General features: G+C 36.1%; 1 protein-coding gene across 1 annotated transcript in view; it reads left to right on the top strand.

The window, feature by feature from the left end:
- The window catches only part of LOC144305530 (uncharacterized), a 355,637-nt gene that overhangs the window by 78,203 nt on the left and 257,561 nt on the right, over window positions 1-19,873 (top strand). The window contains exon 2 of the mRNA XM_077884436.1: window positions 2,232-2,325. The gene's annotated coding sequence lies outside the window, so the exon portion shown is untranslated. The remainder of the gene's footprint in view (window positions 1-2,231; window positions 2,326-19,873) is intronic.

Here is a 19,873-nt window from a genome sequence, read left to right as displayed (position 1 = left end):
TTTGTGGCCTAAAGGACAAAGTTTAACTCAGATTAGAGGAAGGTATGTCTTCACACTTTAGTATTGTAATTTACAGAGCAGGATCAAGAAATAGAGATCATGTGGATGATGGTCAAAGGTGAGCACAGGAACAGTTGTAAGAGCCCTGAGGAGGAGGTATTAATTTTTTATGACTATATATAAGGGCATTAAAAGAAATAGCTGATTTTAAAGCTAATTACTAGATATTAAAATATTAAAAGATTTTTTAACTTAAGCTCTAACATAAATAAAGTGAATTTTGAGAAGGTTTGGAAATGACAGTTTATTTAAAATTTGCTTAGTAGTTTAAGATATTTTGAAATAAGTGAGATAAAGAAAAGAAAAAGTAATTCCAGCTGCCTAGGTAAAAATTAAAGTTTTGAGCTTTGGTTTGTTTGACTGAATTCTGTTTTAAAAGCTAGTGCAGTTTGCACATATTCCAAAATCTAACTTTGATTCTAGTAATGATTGTATTGTTCATTCATTCATTCATTCAATTTCTCCTCATTTATTAAATTCCTACCAAGATCCTTAACTCTGTGTCGATTGCTACATGTGCAAAATGTGAAAGGTGATAGACTCTGTCTTCAAGTACTTAGCAGTCTAATGAGAAAATAAATGATATGTTAAGTGCTGTGGCCAAGGGGAAGAAACTTCTCAGAGAGCAGCGAGCTGCTGAGCTCACCCCTGCTGAGAGGTCAGCACCTAAGTCCAGAGATCCTGGCCCACTGGGTGCCTGGGAAGAAACAGTATTTCAGGTAGAGGAAATAATGATGGTGAGATTTGTCCTCAGTGGTCCTCATAAAGAGGCTTTCAGTTATACAGAACATTATAAAAAATCTTGATCCTCATTGAGAGGGTTTTTTTTTTTTTAAGATTTTATTTATTTTTTTGAGAGAGAATGAGAAAGAAAGCACGAGAGAGGAGAGGGTCAGAGGGAGAATGAGCAGGGAGTCCACTATAGGGCTTGATCCTGGGACTCCAGGATCATGACCTGAGCTGAAGGCAGATGCTTAACTGACTGAGCCACGCAGGCATCCCTCACTGAAAGGTTTTCTAGAAGTTATACTTTATTTTTAGACTTCCAGTGTCTCTTCTTGACCTGTTCCTTGATCAGGTTTCAGATTACATGCTTTATTATGGTTTTTTCTTCTTGTTATTAGGCTCTAGTTTGCTAATGACTTTTGTTGCTCACTCCACTTGTGTCAAATTTAAGTGATTCGGTCATCCAGAACTGATGTTATTTGCAAATATGGTCCATGGACACGTGGGCTTAAACTATCTATTCCCCATAGTCATACCTCTCAACATTTTCTTTAGCTTGATCATTAAAATGGAGAGAAACTTACACCAGTGTTCCTCATTTTATTATTCCTTGTAGAATGGTCAAAATAATCTTGGCAAAGAATTCTTATACCATGTTGTAAACTCTTTCTACTATCCCTTTGCCACACACACATTTTTCTTTAATTTACTGATCTCCAAGGTTCTCCTGACATTTGAAATGTAACATCTTGCTCAATTTCTATTCATTGTATTAATTTTCAATTTCTCAATTTGAAACACATTTTAAAGTCCTCTTTAGACTCTCTGGTAGAGCCTTCCTGTCTTTTATAATTTTGTCTCACTTTTTCATTTTGTATTATTTTAAGGCATATTACATTTATTTAAGAACTGATGTAAAGAGAATTGGATTCTTAGAGTAAAGGCCATTCTGATTCCCACACACTTCAAGAGGTTCTGGCAAAGTCAAAATTTGGGGATCATTGGCTAAGATGCTGAGTTAAAGTGTAAGTTGGAGAGTAAAGGAAGAGTAAAGCAGTTAGCATTTATGTACCCCTTCTCCACACTTAAGCCAAACCTAAACAGCAAAGCAGGAAAGCATCATCTCTTAAGGTGTTTATATATTTCAAGCTGGTATTTCCAGAGAAGACTTAAAAAGCCTAATAATTTGGTAGGGAATCTCTCAGAACTTCCTTCCACTTATATCCCAAGGAGGTTGATCTATTTTATTATTCTGCTAAACAATATGTTCCTATTGAATAGTCCCTTAAGTAAATTCTCCAAAACACTTTTCCTAGTTTATTATGAAAAAATAACTGGTATTTAAATAAATTTGGAAAATACCTTGCATATTTACTGTAGATATTCCTATAATGAAAGATGGGAAAAATTCCAGCCTAACAGTTTCTTTTCAACTCTTTTTTAAGTCAAGATGTCTAAAATGTATTTGATTAAAGAACATTTCTGATGTGGTACAGCTACTGTCGTCTTGTGCAGAATCATCCAGAAAATAGAATTCAGGTGAGTCACTAGTTCCTTTAGATCTAACTCATTGAATTTTTCACCTGTTATAGGTAGAATACAGGAGGTTAAGTATTTATAGACAGATGATCCTAAAGATAAGCTGATATTCCATATCCCATTTCTTTTCTTTTTAAATATCCCATTTATTTGAGAGAGAGAGAGAGAATGAATGGAGGAGAGGCAGAGGGAGAAGCAGCCTCTGATAAGCAGGGAGCCTGATGCAGGCTTGATCCCAAGACCCTGAGCTAAAGGCAGATGCTTAACAGACTGAGCCACCCAGGCACCCCTCCATATCCATTTCTTTTGAAACCCTGAAACCTGTCCTTTGGCCCAGCGCTCACATCAGCTCTGGCTCTTGTGGACAGCTCTTTTGCACATTGGCAACTTCCCATTCCAAGTTTCTGCCTGCCTTCTCGACTTCTCTACCTCAGGAATTTTTGTGAAGTGCAGTAAGTCACTTACCTCAAACAGAAGGCATTCTAAAAGTGCTGAGGCAGAGGGTCTGGAAGGGACATTAACCTCTGAGGGACAACTCACAATCAGTAAGGAAACAGATGAATGTCCCAGATCCTGTCCTTTGGGTGGATAATCCTGAGGTATAGTCTACAGGTTCCTCAGAAGGTCCTCAGTGGGATTGAGTTCATTTGCTCCCAGTGGTAACCAGCTCAACTTTATACTTTATATTTTATTAGGATTCTTCCCATACCTTTCTGCTTTCATCTCTTGCCTGAGATCATTCCTCCCAAAGTCTGAGTTCTCATCTTAGGGTCTTCTTTTATGGAAAGCCAGCCACATAACGGTATTCTTTTTTCTTTATCAAGTGGCAAAATAGGAAAGGGTTAAGTGGAGAGCTGGAATATAATCCATGGGTTCCCTGATTCCCACATGTAGTCCATGTTATGTTTTGAGCTGATTCTTGTCTATGGCTCAGGGTTATTTTAAGGTGATATAGTTTGATAGCCTCTTAAACTTGCCATTTTAGCCAAATCTTATCACTGAGCTTCTGCTTGGTTATTAGAGGCATCTCCAGCTTATAAAACAACGACAATACAGTTAGTATTTATAAAGGAATTTTGGCAAGTACTGTATGATATGTTTAAAATTATTTCATTCTCACAATTACTTATGTAGCTATCTTTGTTCTCATTTTTCATGTACAAGAAAACTGAGACCCAGAAAAGTTCAGTAATTTGCAGAAGATCATACTACTGATAATCTGCAGAGCCAGGATTGAAATTCATGTCTCTGTGACTGTGATTCAAACTATTAGCCACTGTGCTCCACTGATTATAAACTCCATGTCTAACAATTACCAGAGATATCTCCAATTTCAGTTGGAGATAATTGTATCTATAGAATGGAGATGATGATGCACTTTTTCATAGCACCCTCAGAAGTATCAAATGACTTAATATATGTGAACATAAAACAATGCCTGGCAGTTTTTTGAAAAAAATATTTACTGTATTATCATTATTATTACTTACAGAATTAGAGTCCATCTCGTTCTCTGAGAGGCCTTCAGTCAATCCTTTGCAACCCCTAGGAGATGAGGAAAGATCGCCAGTCCATAGAAGACCACATGGGGGCTGTTTTAGGAGCTTAGGCTAGAATACTGTGTTTTAGTTCTATCTTTATTCCATTGGCCATTATCCAGTCACATGCAAGTCACACTGGGGAATGTAGTCTAGCTGCGTGCTCAGCAAGAGAAAGAAATGAAGTAAAGTGATTGTATAGCGATAATTCACATGTTATAATCATCATAATCTCTTTCTCAGAGGGAGAAAGAGAATCTCAAGCGGACTCCACACTGAATACAGAGCTCAGTGTGGGACCTGATCTCATGACCCTGAGATCCTGACCTTTGCTGAAACCAAGAGTAGGTTAACCAAGAGTGTTAACCAAGAGTGGTTAACTGAGTGAGCCATTCAGGTGTCCCAAAGTAACTAATAATATATTGTGTATTTGCTTATTGACCTGGGTTACGTTGGGCTTTCCCCATTAGATTAAATTTCTGAGAACAATGACTTTTTATGGTTGATTTCTGTATTCCTAATATTATAATAATCTCTGATATGTAGGAAGTGTTTAATACATATTTATTAAAGAGATGAATGGCTGCTTGACTCCCTGTGATGACAATTTTAGCTCTTGTTAGTTCCCATAGGGCTCATTTTTTCCTTCCAGAGGTAACTGTTTTCTCCCTACCTCATACTTTGTATTTATTTTTCATTTCTGGGGCTCTATAAACTGGTGACAATTTCCATGATCCTCTCACAGCCCAACTATCTATATGTCTGAATATGTTTGTTTTGCCCATACTAGGTTTAAAGAGAAATGTCACCCAGGAATTCTATTCTGATTTCTTCATAATAATCCAATTCTGCGTATTTCTTATGATACCAGTTTAAAATATTGATGCAGTTTTACAAGGTTGGCCCTCTTTCTTTCTTTCTTTCCTTCCTCCCTCCCTTCCCCTCTTCCTTCCTCTTTTCTTTTCTTTTGGAATAACCATTCACTCAGAAAATACAATCTGAAACAATCTATAAGAAATAGCCAGTTGGGATGCCTAGGTGGCTCAGTGGTTGAGCATCTGCCTTTGACTCAGGGCATGATCCCGGGATCCCAGGATCGAGTCCCTCATTGGGCTTGCTACATGGAGCCTGCTTCTCCCTCTGCCTATGTCTTTGCCTCTCTCTCTGTGTGTGTGTCTCATGAATAAATAAATAAAAAGAAAAAGAAATAGTAAAATGAGTACTTAACATATTTGAATTTTTACAGTGTGTTCCCTATCATAATTTTCATGTAAGAAGGATACACAGTAGGTGACATTGTTCGAGTAGGCATTACTAATATTATTGCTGTTATGCACACCTATAACAACAGCACCTGTTGTCTAGAGGACTTTGTCACTCTTCCACTTAGATTCCAGAATACCATAAAGAATCATCTACTACCTGTCACCTTCTTACACCTCCACACCAAACATGCTCTTTAGAAACATCTCTACTTGGAGAAGACATGACCATTATTCTAAAGATATTTATTTTAACAATGTCTTTTGCTTCTGTAGAAGCACATTCCCACTGAATTTCCCTAGAGGAAGAAAAAAATAAAAGTTTGATGCATTATGTAATTTAACTCAGTTAAATTGATGCTACTGTAATTTAACTCAGTTTTGGTTTTACTATATATAAAATATAAAAATGGAATTTTTTTCTTATTTGTATTTTAGTTCTTGGCCATAAATAATCCAGATACTCCTAAACAATACTTGAAAAAATAACATCTATAAAGGACTATATGTTTCAGCTAAATTTTTATATTCATTTTTGGCTAATTTTTAAAAAGAAACATTGGGCCAGTGTTGTGATATGGCCTACAGTAGAAGATTCTGAAACAGGAATCAGAATTTACAGTTTCATATTTGTTTTAGTTCCTAACAACTGATACTCCTTCCCAAATTCAGAAAACTTCCTCCACATACTCCAGAGTATTTCTTGCATTATCTCATAAGGAAAAGTTTTAGTATTCTGTTTCAATAAACATCAGTAGAGATTGCCTTAGCTTAAAATAAGTCTATGCCAATTTGAAAAATAAGACTTTGATTGCCATGCCGAAGTGATTCCAAATAATGTTATTTGCTTTGTGCTGTCTCTGTGTTACTCGGTTCCTCATGCAAACAAAGATCTGTATACTACAAACAAAATTAATATTAACATTTTTCTAAGTGCCATCATGGAAATATTTCAAAACTTATACCTGTTTTATGTCTTCAACAAAAAGTGATTTGCATCATAGTCAATGACAGCCAGTTGTCTACCAGGTTGGATCTAGGTGTACACCCTTTTATTTTAGAGCTGGAACTTAAGCCAAGAGTAGATTTTTAACTCCTCAAACCAAGAAAAAATTATTTTTATATGTAAAGAAACTTTATTGGGAAAAAATAACAAATCAGCAGGTATTTATATCAGTACCATATTATTCTATTTTATGCAGCATTGGACTTTTAGGAGCCAAAAAGAGAAAATGTCCATTAAGAAGTCCTGAAAGTTGCAAAACATTGTTTAAATGTAAAGTATCAAGCAATTCTAAAGCACATATAGGAAAGATAGCATGTAGGCTCATTTTCAGTAGCTCTTGGGTTCTTTATCTCCTCTGAAGATCTCACATCATATTTCTCCCTTCTTGCATCTCCACTCGGCTCATGAGAGTTAACAGTCTCTTTTTACTAACCTCTATACTCTTTTTCATTCTATCAGGAAATACTAGAACAGAAAAACAGTAGCAGTACATTTCCTCCACCCTAAAATATAGGATGTTGGTCACCAAGTGCAAGTTATTTTAAGAATTACTATCACTTAGAAAATATTTATGAAGTCTTTATGGAAGAATACAATGTCAAAAAGTCAGCATTAGAAAATTGATAGGATGCAGAGACTGATCATTGGAGGAGTAAGAATGTTGATGAACAAGGAAAACAATACAGAAGAAGAAAGAGTTTTTACAGAGATTGAGAGAAAATAAACTAAATATTTCCCTTTCCCTAATAAAATTGGTTCAGATTATTGTGTATATTTCTGAGACCAGAGAAGACAGAACTGTGTAACTCTATAACCAACAAAATTCTGGAGTATAGCAAGAGAGCCTCCGTCAAGTCTTTTTCAGTAAGTGCTTCCCCAGGTTATGAAGCATACTTAACTAACCAAGAATGATCAATATTAGAATTAATATAACAGCTAATTTGAGGAATAAAAATACTATAAATATGGTGAAAAAATTATAAAACTTGAAACCTTGGATCTTATAAGCCAGAAGTAAGATAGAGGAAACACTGTGCCTGAAAATAATTTAGTAACTTCAGCATATACAGCTAGTGGAGTGTCTGTCATTTACACAACACTGTGTCAGATGCTAAATGGGGGTGACAAACATGAATGACATATGAACTCGGAAGTAGAAAATCTTCTAAATTAGCAAAGTTTGGAATCCACATACTAAAAGTCATCATAAATTTTTAACAAATTCTCTTTCCTTCTAACACTTATGTTCAAATATCCAAATAAATATTGATGAAAATGTTTATAAAAATACGAATGTTTTGTCTGCAAATCATTGCCAGTAAAAAAATTCTGTGACCTTGTATTAAGTTTCCAGAGCTCACCCTAGGAGATGGCAAACACATCTCCTTTAGACTAATTTTCTGTAGAAGCAGACTGTGCCATGGTTAGATTGGATCAGCACTTAGTAAATATTTAATAACTTACACTTAGCCGTGAAAGAGCCATCCACACACTTTGCATAATGGCTGTAATGCCTGAGAAAGATGTTGAGTTCATTGGAGAGAAAGCAGCAAAAATCACAGAATCTGTGCTTGAAGAATAGCTACTGGGTTCTTCATGGAGAGATACCATGGGGATCAGCTTAACACAGATAAATCTCCATCGTTTAACTTGTGTTTCCTATGGTTTCTTGTATCTAAGCATTACAGCACACAGTATATTGACTTGCATTTAAAAATATATTGTTGTGAGGGTGAAGAATATAATCAAGGCAAGGAAAGTATCATTGATCATCTTGTGAATGTAAAAATAAAGTTAAAAATCACTTCCTTTTCCCTAACAGTTGCTCTTTTGCCTCTTTCTAGTCTGTTCTTTCTCTAGATGCTCTATAAATTTTGGTGTCCCATGTTTCTGTCTTCATACTTCTCATACGATATACTTACTCCGTAGAATTTCATTTATTCTTCTGTTATTCCCCCCAAAATGAAAATAAATATGATGTTTCCCCTTTGAGGCCCAAAGCAACCGGGATCATGAATAAAAAGAAACAATGCAGATCTCACCTGTAATGTAGAAAATTAAATTCTTTCTGAAATTCTATCCCTTGAATTTTATGTTTATCCATCGTTTGTTTACTGATGATTTATATAGGCAGCACTGACTCTTGCCTGAATCTTAACCATGCATTAAAATGTGGAACTAGACTTGTGACAGGTTGCATGAAAGTCAAAATATCCAAGACTAAACTTGGCATGTTTTGCCTTCATCGTCCTAATAAACACCAGTATACCTGCTTCTTCTCCTGGGTTCTTTGTCTCAGTTAATTATGTGGATGTTAAATAGTCATTTAACCTGGAAATCTGTAGCACTCCTTAACTTTTTCAAGTTTCCATGTCCTACTATTAGTAAAATACTTGGATTTTACTTCTTAAAAATGTCCTGGATGCATTCCTTATCTCAGTCTTCACTGCCATTACTACTTCTTTAGTGTCAGCTCTCATCTTTTACCTAATTTCTTTGCTCTTATTTTGCCCCCTCTAATTCATCTTGTACCTTGGACAAAGTGATATATTTATCTCAGAGTTTACAATTTTGAGTTTTTTTAACCTGGCATATGAAAGTCATCATAAATACGATGATGATTATATGCTTTCACTTCCTCACTCAAAACTTCAATAATATTAAACTACTTATAATTCTCCTGGCTCTATGCATCCATCCTACCCTATATAAACCCTTGATATTTTATACCTTGTGTTTCATTATATTGCTTCCTCTTCCCGGACAGCCCTGCTCCAATCCATTCCATAACCTCATTCCTCTTCTTCGAGATTCTTATTCCCCCCCCCCCCCCCCCCGTAGGGCTCAATTTGCCTTTACTTCCTCCAGAAAGCCCTTCCTGAGCCTTTTCTGGTGTTGTGCTTCTGGGGATCCATTAACAATGACCTGCTTATGCTTATGTTTATCTTCCTCACTCTACTGGAAATTCCATGAAGTCTAAGACCATTCCTATTTCACCAGTGATTTTCCAGTGCTCCATAGAATCTAACTGATCAGTCAGTGTTTGAACAGTGAATAACAAAGAGGGTAAATAGGAAGTGACCAAGAAAGGAACAAAACTAGTCAATTATGGAATATACCTCATAATCTCTGCTATTCTCTTTATATTCACCGTCTTAATGAGTGTGGATTCTCATTTCTCACTGGTAGGCAGGTAACCTCCCATTGTAGATATGGCTGTCATATTTCTTTAACATCTACTTGACTGCTGGACAACTCCCACTTGGATTTTGGACTTTTATCTTCCTTGTAGTGGCATCATTCTTCTGTCTTGACACATTACTCTGACTTTTCCATGTTATCATCTGTCCTTTCAGCAATGCAATCCATTAAAAATATGATATATTCTTTTCTTGTAGTATTTTTCTTTCTGAAATTATTCCTTCCTTTTAAATTCCTCTATCATCATTCCACTTTAAATCCTTATAGCCTTATTCTTAAATAGTAGTATACAACTAGATATCCTTCCTGTCTGATCTGGCTCCAATATGCTTCTGCTGCTGCTGCTGCTTCTTCTTCTTCTTCTTCTTCTTCTTCCTTCTTCCTTCTTCCTTCCTTCTTCTTTCTTCTTTCTTCTTTCTTCTTTCTTCTTCTTTCTTTTCTTCTTCTTCTTCTCTAATAATTAAACTCTTTGTTTTCCCTTGGACAGGATGGTCTTTTCACTAAGACCATCTGTCTAAAACTGTCTTTTCTAAACTTTCACTACATAATGAGGCTATATAACTCATTTCTCTCTCTCTTCCTCCCATTCTTCTTCTATCAAGAATGGCTACTTGAACTTCACACACAGCTGTAAAAGCAATTTGAGAGTAGATAATCATTAATGAATTGATGGGGGAAAAAAGTATATTCTTGATTCTCTCTTGGGGTCATTACACCTTGTCTCTCTGATCTGTATCATATTCAGTCATGCCCCTGTACGTCTGCTCTGTACCTTAGCACATCACAATACTTGCTAATTTACCAAAAGGTTAATTTGTGCTCTATTACATTTAACCTGTAGGGTCAGGTAACTGAGTGGTGAATAGTAGAGGACTGCCATTAAACAAGTTGAAATACATTTTTAGAAAGCCTAAGATGCCTGAAAAATCTATCCAGAATAACCCTGGTATTTTTCTATATAACAAACCATAACTATTCCCAGTGTACTCTTTTGTATATATCATTAACATTCAATATCAGGGGAGAAGTTTTGACCTTGCTTTAGTAGAAGGACTTATTATAAATTTTATGGAAATAATTTAATGCCCATCAAGTTAAAGTAGTACTTGGGGTAGCTTCACAGGAGAGAGAAAAATCCACATTTGAAAGTATTAAAACTCCTCTAAGAGCTTTAGTTAAATTCAAGACTAAGCCAGAAGTCCAAAATAGAAGGTTTCTCAGCCCAGTTATTACCTTCAGCTGATGCTTTCTCTGTGGTTACTCTAATTGAGGAGTTTCTAAAGCTAGGAAGACTATTTGTTTTTTAATAGCTTGTTGGCCAGACCACCAATTGTTTTACGATACTGTGTCTCTGAATACAGTGCAGAATATTAGATTAATGGCTTTTTCTTTGACCAGCAAGAACAGGAGAGTTAGGGAATAAAAAGCAGAACCCCTGTTTTCCCTACTGCAGAATTCTTTGTTCCATGAACCACAGGGAGGATTAGTTTGAATAGCGGTGTATAAAATGGATTCAGTCTTAGAGATCCTGTCACTCTTTATCACTCTGGTAAGGGAGGGTTCAATTTAATAATACATAGTATTAACTGTATTTGGTTTATTTAGGACTTTTATATAGATTAACAACCCTAGACTCTTTCTTATTTTCTTTTTTTCTTTTTTTTGACCGATGATAGTATGATTAGCAGTAACAGGACGTAATGGCGGCAGGAGTGGGGAGAATTTTTAAGGTGCAGCTTTGATAAATATCAGGGATTTGTGACTCAGAGGAAGACACTGCACCCCACATCCTTTGTTTGGGACTGTCTCTGATCAGGATATGTCAGGAAAGTCTCAGTGGTTTTTAATTTCTGCCTAATGGAGTAAGCAAAAAAGATCTCTCTTTGGTTGCACTCTGCTACAAAGATGTTGATCAGTTGATCTTTGGTCTCACAAATAGAAACTCAATGAACACAAAGACAGTTTTCCCAGTTAGGATTCTGGGCCCCATCCTGAGTTCCAACAACTGCCATGTCTCCTCTCCATACTCACAATCTCAATCTCTGTTTAGTATTTAATTTCCTTTCAACAAACATTTGTTGAATGGCAGGCATTGTATTAGGTGTTGAAGGGGGATAGGAGATGAATGCAAAACCTGGCCTTTGCTCTTGTTTTCACCATCTTGAAAACTCAATTGTGTCTCATAGAGAGACTTGTATAGTCATCTAGATTAGAAACTAGCCACACAAAATACACCAGAGATATAACTAAGTTCAGATATTAAATACACGGATACAGGGTCAGGTTACAGCAGAAGGTAGGTAGGTAGTATCCTGAACAGCACCTGGGTTTCAAATAATTCTAGTGGAGATGCTATCATGTGGATCCTCCCAGATGACTTTATTTCTTTGTGCCATTTGAAGTGCATGCATGTGCGTGTGTGCGCGCACACACACACACACAGAAACTGCTTCTGTCTGCAACCAGATATACATGCACAAAAGATATACAAATGAATTGATTGGCACCTGACATTTAAAAATTAATGGGTTTAGTATGTCTTTTCTTTTTAATTTAAAATTAGATAAACTGAATATCAAAATGCAAATGAATTGAACCTGTTTTATTCTTTTGTCTAATAATAATGTTGAAGATGATTTGCATAAGTCATTCTTTTCTCCTAAAAAGATTTAGAAAATACATTATACAGATATTTTCTTTTCTGCTCCTATGTAAGTTATAGAATACACAAATACTACCATATTTATTTTAGAGATAGAGAAACCGAGGCACTGAACCGTGTAATGACTTAAAAAAGGCAGAAAAGCAGGATTAGGGTTCCTAATTTTAGAACCAGATTTTGCATTTGAGGTAGAAGTAGATTGCCCAAAAGAAACTTTTCTACTGTTCTTTGGTCTTAATCAGCTTACTTGCTTTCCAGCTAGATTTTAACACACTCAAGAAATCACAAGAAAAAAGGGATTATACTGAGCCAGGAAGGGAAGGGGATAGTGCCCTCCCTCTTTGGCAGAGCTGGTTTGATAAGAAGAAAGTTTGGGAGAGGTGCCTGGCATGGTTTTCAAGCCCCAATATGGGGCTTGAAGCCTACTTAAAAAAAAAAAAAAAAAAAAAAAAAGGGGCGGGGCGGGGGAATGGTTTGAAAATAAGAGGAAATTTTTTTTTTTTTAAGATTTTATTTATTTGAGAGAGAGCAAGAGAGAGCATGAGCAAGGGTGTGAGGCAGAGGGAGAAGCTGTCTCCCTGCTGAGCCTTGGGGCTTGATCCCAGGACCCTGAGATCAGGACCTGAGCTGAAGGCAGATGCTTAACGTACTGAGCCACCCAAGTGACCAAGAGGAAATGTTTTTGAATGTAAACTGATTTTTTTTGTGGGCTGAGCTAAAAAATAAATTGTTCTGAGGAAGCAAAGTTTCTAAATGGAAGAATGATATTTCATGATCTTTGTTTTCTTCCAAATTCATTGCAATGGAGAGACAACATGAAATAGTTACCCCTGACTTCAAGCCCAACTTTAACCTTCTGATGATTTGGTATTTTAAATTAAGCAATTATTTTTGTGCTTTAATTTTAAAAGACTCATGAGTTTAAAAATAGCTGTATTTCCAAGATGCTGAAACAGTTTTGTAAATTTCATGAATTGTTTACACTTTTTCCTTTCATACTTCCAAACAGTTTGCAAATAGCTAAGAAATTCTTTGTGACAGTTAAGCAGCCTGGTGTTGATGCAGTGTCTAACATGTTTTGACAGACGTAGGAGCTTTCCAACACATAAATTGCTATTGTATTCCAGCATAACTCAAGTTTCAACCACCTGCATTAGAAACAAATGCAAGATATTTTTTTGGCAACCGGTACTGCTTTTGTCTTTTTAGAAGGAACTTTGCAGGGGTAAAGTTGGGTGGCTCAGTTGGTTAAGCATCCGCCTTTAGCTCAGGTCAAGATCCCAGGGTTCTGGGACTGAATCCCACGTTGGGCTTCCTGCTCAGTGGTGAGCCTGCTTCTCCCTCTCCCTCTACTCATGTTCTCTATCTCTGTTTCTCAAATAACTGAATATATTTTTTAAAAGGAACTTTGCAGTAGATGAGAGGTTGTTTTATAGATATAAATATATTTAAAAAATAAATATATAACCATACAGACTATATATAGAGTCTTAGATCTGAGGAGGATTTAAAATAAATATCCAGTGGTTCCTCTCTTCCCAAGCAGTTTCTACCTACAGGTAGACGTTCATTTGCATGTCATGACCTCAACAATTCTACGAATAGAGCCTCATCTCTTGGATTATGTATTGTCTATAAAGATATTCTTTTAAAATCTCAATACCCATGAGATAAAGGTTTAATGGAAAGAGTATAGGATCTGGGATCAGAAGGACTTATTTTCTTTTTTTTTTTTTTTTTTTTTTTTTTTTGATAGTCACATAGAGAGAGAGAGAGAGAGAGAGAAAGAGAGGCAGAGACACAGGCAGAGGGAGAAGCAGGCTCCATGCACCGGGAGCCCGATGAGGGATTCGATCCCGGGTCTCCAGGATCGCGCCCTGGGCCAAAGGCAGGCGCCCAAACCGCTGAGCCACCCAGGGATCCCAGAAGGACTTATTTTCATGTCCCAACTTCATCTCTGACTCTCTGTACCACTTGTAATTTTTTTCAAAATCATTGCAGACCTCGTTTTCCTCATCTGCAAAATGTAAAAATTAATTAGCTGCAAAACAGCTTCATAAATTATTTTAAGAAATAAATGATATAACCCATATGAAGTTTCTACCATTGTATTTGCTACCAGATATGGATATTTTATTTAGTCCTCATATTAGCAGTATGAGAAAGATATAACCTGTGCTTTATAGGAGAAGAATCTGAAGTTCAGAGTGGTGATAGGGTTTCTGTGAATTTTTAGGTTAAGTAAAAAATAATCACCAGGACAGCCAAAATACCTCTTACTTACCAGAGCCAGTGAACTTTGGAATCTTCACACATTTTCCAAGATTTCAGATCCATCTCTGAGTTACTCCCAAGGGTAGATGTGGTACTCATTTTTTCATAGTTCATACACCAGAGGTAAATAAATTAAATAAAAATAGAATCAGGAGTGCCACCTTAACAAATTGTTCTTTATCACTGAACACACAGACATTAATGGCAAGTATTGATTGAATTTTAAACTTTGATTAACAGTTTTCATAAGTATGTATTAAACATGTGTCTCTCCCGCCAGACTGACATTTTCAGGAAAGCAGGGGACACATATGTATGCTGTAATCCCCAGTGCCTAGCACATAGTAGTTACCTAAAATATTTAAGTGGATACTATTAATTGAGAAATAATATTTTTACAGTGGTATAACATTCCACTTTTTTTCAGTATATACTTTTTTCTATTTCTGGAATTTTTCTTCCTAACCTACATTTTTTTTTTCTCTTCAACACATTCTCATTGTTAAGGAAGATTTAGAAAATATAGACAAGATAAAGGAAAAAAAATAACCATATCATAGTTTGCTGTTTTGCTTTTTTAAAGAATTGAAAATCAATTTTAGTTGGATTTCAGAAAGTATAGGCGTTTCCCTGGGGTTTTTTTGGTCTAACCACAGTGCTCTTCCCATTACAAGAGATAAAGCTTAATAATGGCATTATTTGCTTTTAAGTTTCAGGGAAAGATGACAGAAACTCCTGCGCATTGTTTGTTTTGTTATCATTTTGGTAAAATTTGTTTAGGGAGCAACTTCCCTCAAGAATCTTAAAATCAATCTTTTATTGTGCCTATTGATTTTCCCACAGTGAGGCAGGACTATTTTTTTATTAATATATGTTATAATTCCTTTGTTCTTTTCAGGTTAATTTTGACTTATCTTTGGATTTTCTGAATGGCAATTTCTTTTAAGAATGCCTACAGGGGTAGCTAATATTTCAAATCAGAACACTCTAAAGTTTGACTAAAAGATGTGATCAGTTGCTTTCATAAATGGAACAAGAATTTGTCTCAATACTAAATTATTGTATCAGACCCTTTAACTTCAAAGCTCCATAAGGGCTCCATAAGGGTGCCTAGAAACTTGGGAATTTTTAAAACTTGCTAATTAAAAAAAATTTTCCATGATGTATTTAAGGGTGAACTTGCTTTAATTTTGCTTTGCTCTCTTTACCTCCTTTATTTTTTAAGCATAAAACTTTTTTTCCAATTATGTTGATTATATCTTTTGATTCACTTCTATTATTTTCAGTTTTTTATTAGAACATTTAAACATCTTTTTATAATGTTGATTTTTAAAAAATGAAGTGGTACAAGTATACAATTAAATATTCAAATAGAACCAAAGGGCATTAAAAAATCAGCAGTTCCTTGCCCCTCACCCATCTCCATCCCTTTCTGTACACAGTTCTACTCTCATTTAACCCTTTTTGCTATAAATCCTATTAGTTACCTCCATGTGTTAAAGTAATATTTTTTTACTTTATTTATTGATGTATCCATTTTAAACTTTACCTATTGAGGAGCTGAATTTGAGGCTCTTAGCATCATCCTTTCCAACTATCTTTTAAAAACTTTTGGTTATATCAATAATGTTCACATCATTATGATTATATAAATATTAGTCATTCGTGAGCCAGAGAATATACTGTCATTTCAATAGTATACCATCTATAGTTTGTCTTGGAGTTAATTGCTTTTAGTTTTGCTTGGTTTTCTATGTGCCTATAAAGCAATCATTTACTAAATGGTTCAACAGAGCTGAGAAAGGCCTAGTAATAATTTTCCCCAAACATTCAAAGATATCATATAGTCTGTAGTTTGACTTATTCTTCCTGGAAACCGCCGACTCCCAACTCTTTAACCTCATGCTCTGCTATGGGCTCTTGCTCTCCAGGCCTCTCTACAGCTACTACCCAGGAGCTTCTTGGCAAGTCTGTGTTGAACCCACAGTTTCCTATACCATGTCCACCTCTCTCTTTCATTTATTCTGCTGAAATGTGCCCTCCAGTAACCTCCCAAGAAGGGGAAAGGGAAATAGGTAGTAAACTTTTGAATTATTAGCTGTCTGAAAATATCTTTATTTTACCCTTCCCACTTGACTGGTAGCTTAGGTAAGAATAGAGTACAAGGCTAAAAATCATTTTCCTGGGAAGTTGGAAGACAATCTGTGATTGTAGTAGATCCCAACACCTGGCCTCCATATCCTTAAAGCTATAAAGAAGCCCTAACTGGACTCCATCATGTATACTGTGCAGGTGTTTTCAACATCACATCACCATCTCAAGGTTATGTCCTTGGAGCAGGGGGAAAGGCAAACAGAACCCACATTCTGAAGATAGGGTGGACAGAGTGAAGAGTCTCTTAGTGTTGAGGTCCAGCTTACAGGTCAATTTGCAGTCATGTCTTTTTTTTTTTTTTAAGATTTTATCTATTTATTTATGTGAGAGATGGAGAGAGACAGAGACAGAGACACAGGCAGAGGGAGAAACAGGCTTCATGCAGGGAGCCTGATGTGGGACTTGATCCCGGGACTCCAAGATCACACCCTGGGCTGATGAAGGCAGGCACTAAACCACTGAGCCATCCAGGGATCCCGGGTCATGTCTTTTTGATCACGTTCCCCAATGCTATGTTTCAAGAAGGACAAAAACAATTACTTCCTGACATTTGGTCTTCTGAATTTTTAATGTCATGCAAAAGTCCTACAGCAAAATATCAGTTGCAATGTTTTGCAAGAAGAAAACTCAGTATCTATGAAATTAGGTGGTTAGAAGGAGAAAAGGGACAGATATGGAGAAAACACATTAAAGTTTTATTTTTAAGTTCCACTAGGGTCTATTTGAGTATACTTTTTAGCTAGCCAAGGTTGTAACTGCTATTATAGGCAAAAAAGAAAATTAAAATGGAGAACAGATTATGCCTCATAAAGATGTAAACAAGAAATACCTAATAGGAAGCTTTAGCAGATAAAGTACCTCTGAATGTTGTTTTCATTGACTCTGTTAGAATAATAGTATTACTCTTATGGTGCATTACCTAAGAGCAGACAACACCTTAGTGTAATATTGGGTAAGTTATTTAGCATATCTGATTCTCAGTTTTCTCCTTTACAAAACTCACAATCATAGATTTGTTTTAAGGATTAAATAAGGCAATGTTACAGCATGTGGTAGCCCTTGGTGCATAGTAAATGCTTAGAAAATGGGATAGGTTTTTGTAAAAAATAAATAAATTCTGTGTGTTAGTGTTCTGAGAAATTTTTCTTTTCATGGATTTCAGTTTGCATATTTAATAAATGCGTCGTCTTCCATTTTCCTTTAAACATCTGCAGTGGCAAATATTATACACCTTGTACCTCTGTCCAGTAGGTGATGTTCAAGGCTTAGGGCTCATTGGGAGGTTTAAAGAATTACAACACATATTGCCTATCTCTAAAAGCTTATGAAACATATGGAGGTACAAACTATAGGACTCAAAAACTTTCAGTGCATTAATTGAATAGTATACCCAAACTCTACAGATGGAAGAGATAAGGTAAACAAAGAAGATTTTATAATAAAATTGACATGAGTTGGGGTTTGAGGGAAGGGTAGCTGTCGGCTGTAAAGATAAATGGGAAGAAGACAATGAGTGAACAAAATAGGGGAGATAGGAATAGGAATGGTACATTCAGAGTTCTTAAAGTCATTGTAAATCTCTTTTCTGTTTAAAATGATCATTGGTTTATTCTTATATGATACTTGTTAGCAGTTAGCATATTTTAATTTTAATTTAATTTCTGGGAGTGATATGAATACATTGCCACTAAAAAAAAATGTATGGAGGAAAATCATGATAATACATGTGAAATAACCAAAACTAGAATTCATGCATATCCAGAGGCTCAGTATATTTTTTTCTCCCTTCAGGTTTTCCTTTTCATCCTTGGTTTAGGCTGTATTTGTGGCTTTCATCCTTCCTGTATTCTTTCAGTGAAAATCCACTTATTTAAACCATACCAGAAAAATAAAACTAGACGTGATTCCAGTTGAGGGGGTTATTGGTTGGGTTCTCTTGGAAGCAGATTCTGATGTGAAAGGAAGCCTGGAAAAAGTTTGTTAAGTAGTGCTCTTGGAATCAACATCTGTGGAAGAGAAGGCAAAGAAGCAGGGTTCACCTGAGGGAGAACTTCAGTCTTGATTCAGCCTTCCTGAATGTCCCAGCTAACTGCAGGTTGTTCTGAAGCAGGAATAACATTTATCAGTTAGCATGTTGTGGTAAGGGGCCAGGAAGAAGGTGAGATTGGAATTAAGGGAGCTTTCTATAGCTGAAGGCAATTTTTTGAGAGGGCTGAGACCTCCGAGCTGTTAGCACACTTCGCATTTTTGGAGGAGTAAGTCATTAGTCCTGAGGAGGGTCTGGCCAGCACATGGAAGCATCTCTCCTGCAGGAGGCAGAGCCATTTGGTGGAGATCTGGATGCCAAAAGCATTGTTTTGCCTGCATGTAGATTGAGATGGTGGTGTGGATCATCCAGGTGAAGTTGCCAATGCCAGTCTCCAAGGCCATTACCACTTCATTGTATTGAAGGGGAGCTGTGGAGCTGTTGTTAGTTTGCTTGAGCTGCCACAACAAAATATTTGAGACCACGTGGCTAAAACAACAGAATTTTATTTTCTTACTCTTGAAGCAAGATGAGGGTTTCAGCAAATTCAGTTTCTGGTGAGAGTTGTCTTTCTGGCTTGCAGATGTTGGCCACTCTCTGTGTCCTCAGGTGGCCTTTCCTTATGATCTTGCTTAAACTTCATCACTCCCTTATAGGCCCCATCTGCAAATAGAACCACACTAGGGGTTAGGCTTTCAACATAGAAACTTGATAATGATGGGGAGGGGGCACAAACATCCGCAACAGGGCAAGTCCACTCAGATTTGCACATATATTTCCTTATGAAACTGAAGAAATATAAATTATAAATGATTTTTGCTCCCCTAAAGAAGTGGAGGTTTTTTGTTATTTTTTAAAATCTGGAGTGTAAAACAAATAGTTGAGCAGTAAAAAATAACACTACTCCCTGGCTTCCATCAATCTCTTGTAAGTTTTTCCTGTATTGCCCTTTTGCAAATTGCCTAGAGTGGCTTGTTATTAAAAATAATACTCATCATTCATTTACTCAATAAATATGTTTTAAGTGAGTACTGTGGACCCCATGCATTTCAATTTATATTTAATTTACCACCCATCCTCATTCAAAATTACTGACATACCTTATGAAAATTAGAATAGTCTCAAATAGTTATTGTGTTTAATTTTTAATTTAAAATGAACTTTTATTAGTGCCAGCATTAAAAAGCTTTTTAGTTATGTATAACATGAAGAGTAAGAGGGATTGAAAATCTTATCCTGTAAATAGTAAAGAAATATTTTATAGTTTTTTGCGGGGGAAGTGGTGGGGAGTGTTTAGATAGTGGATGGGGAATTGAAATGAGGAAGTAGAGAGAAAATTCTTACACTACGGAAGTCTGAGTATGTATTGAGCCTTCCATGTCCTATTTGACTTTATTTCCTTTTCTGTGTTTAGCAGTTTATGGA

The sequence above is a fragment of the Canis aureus genome, chromosome 35, assembly GCF_053574225.1.
Source record: "Canis aureus isolate CA01 chromosome 35, VMU_Caureus_v.1.0, whole genome shotgun sequence".
Taxonomy (NCBI): Eukaryota; Metazoa; Chordata; class Mammalia; order Carnivora; family Canidae; genus Canis; species Canis aureus.
Note: the sequence above shows the minus strand (reverse complement) of the source record. Positions and strands in the feature narration are given on the sequence as shown.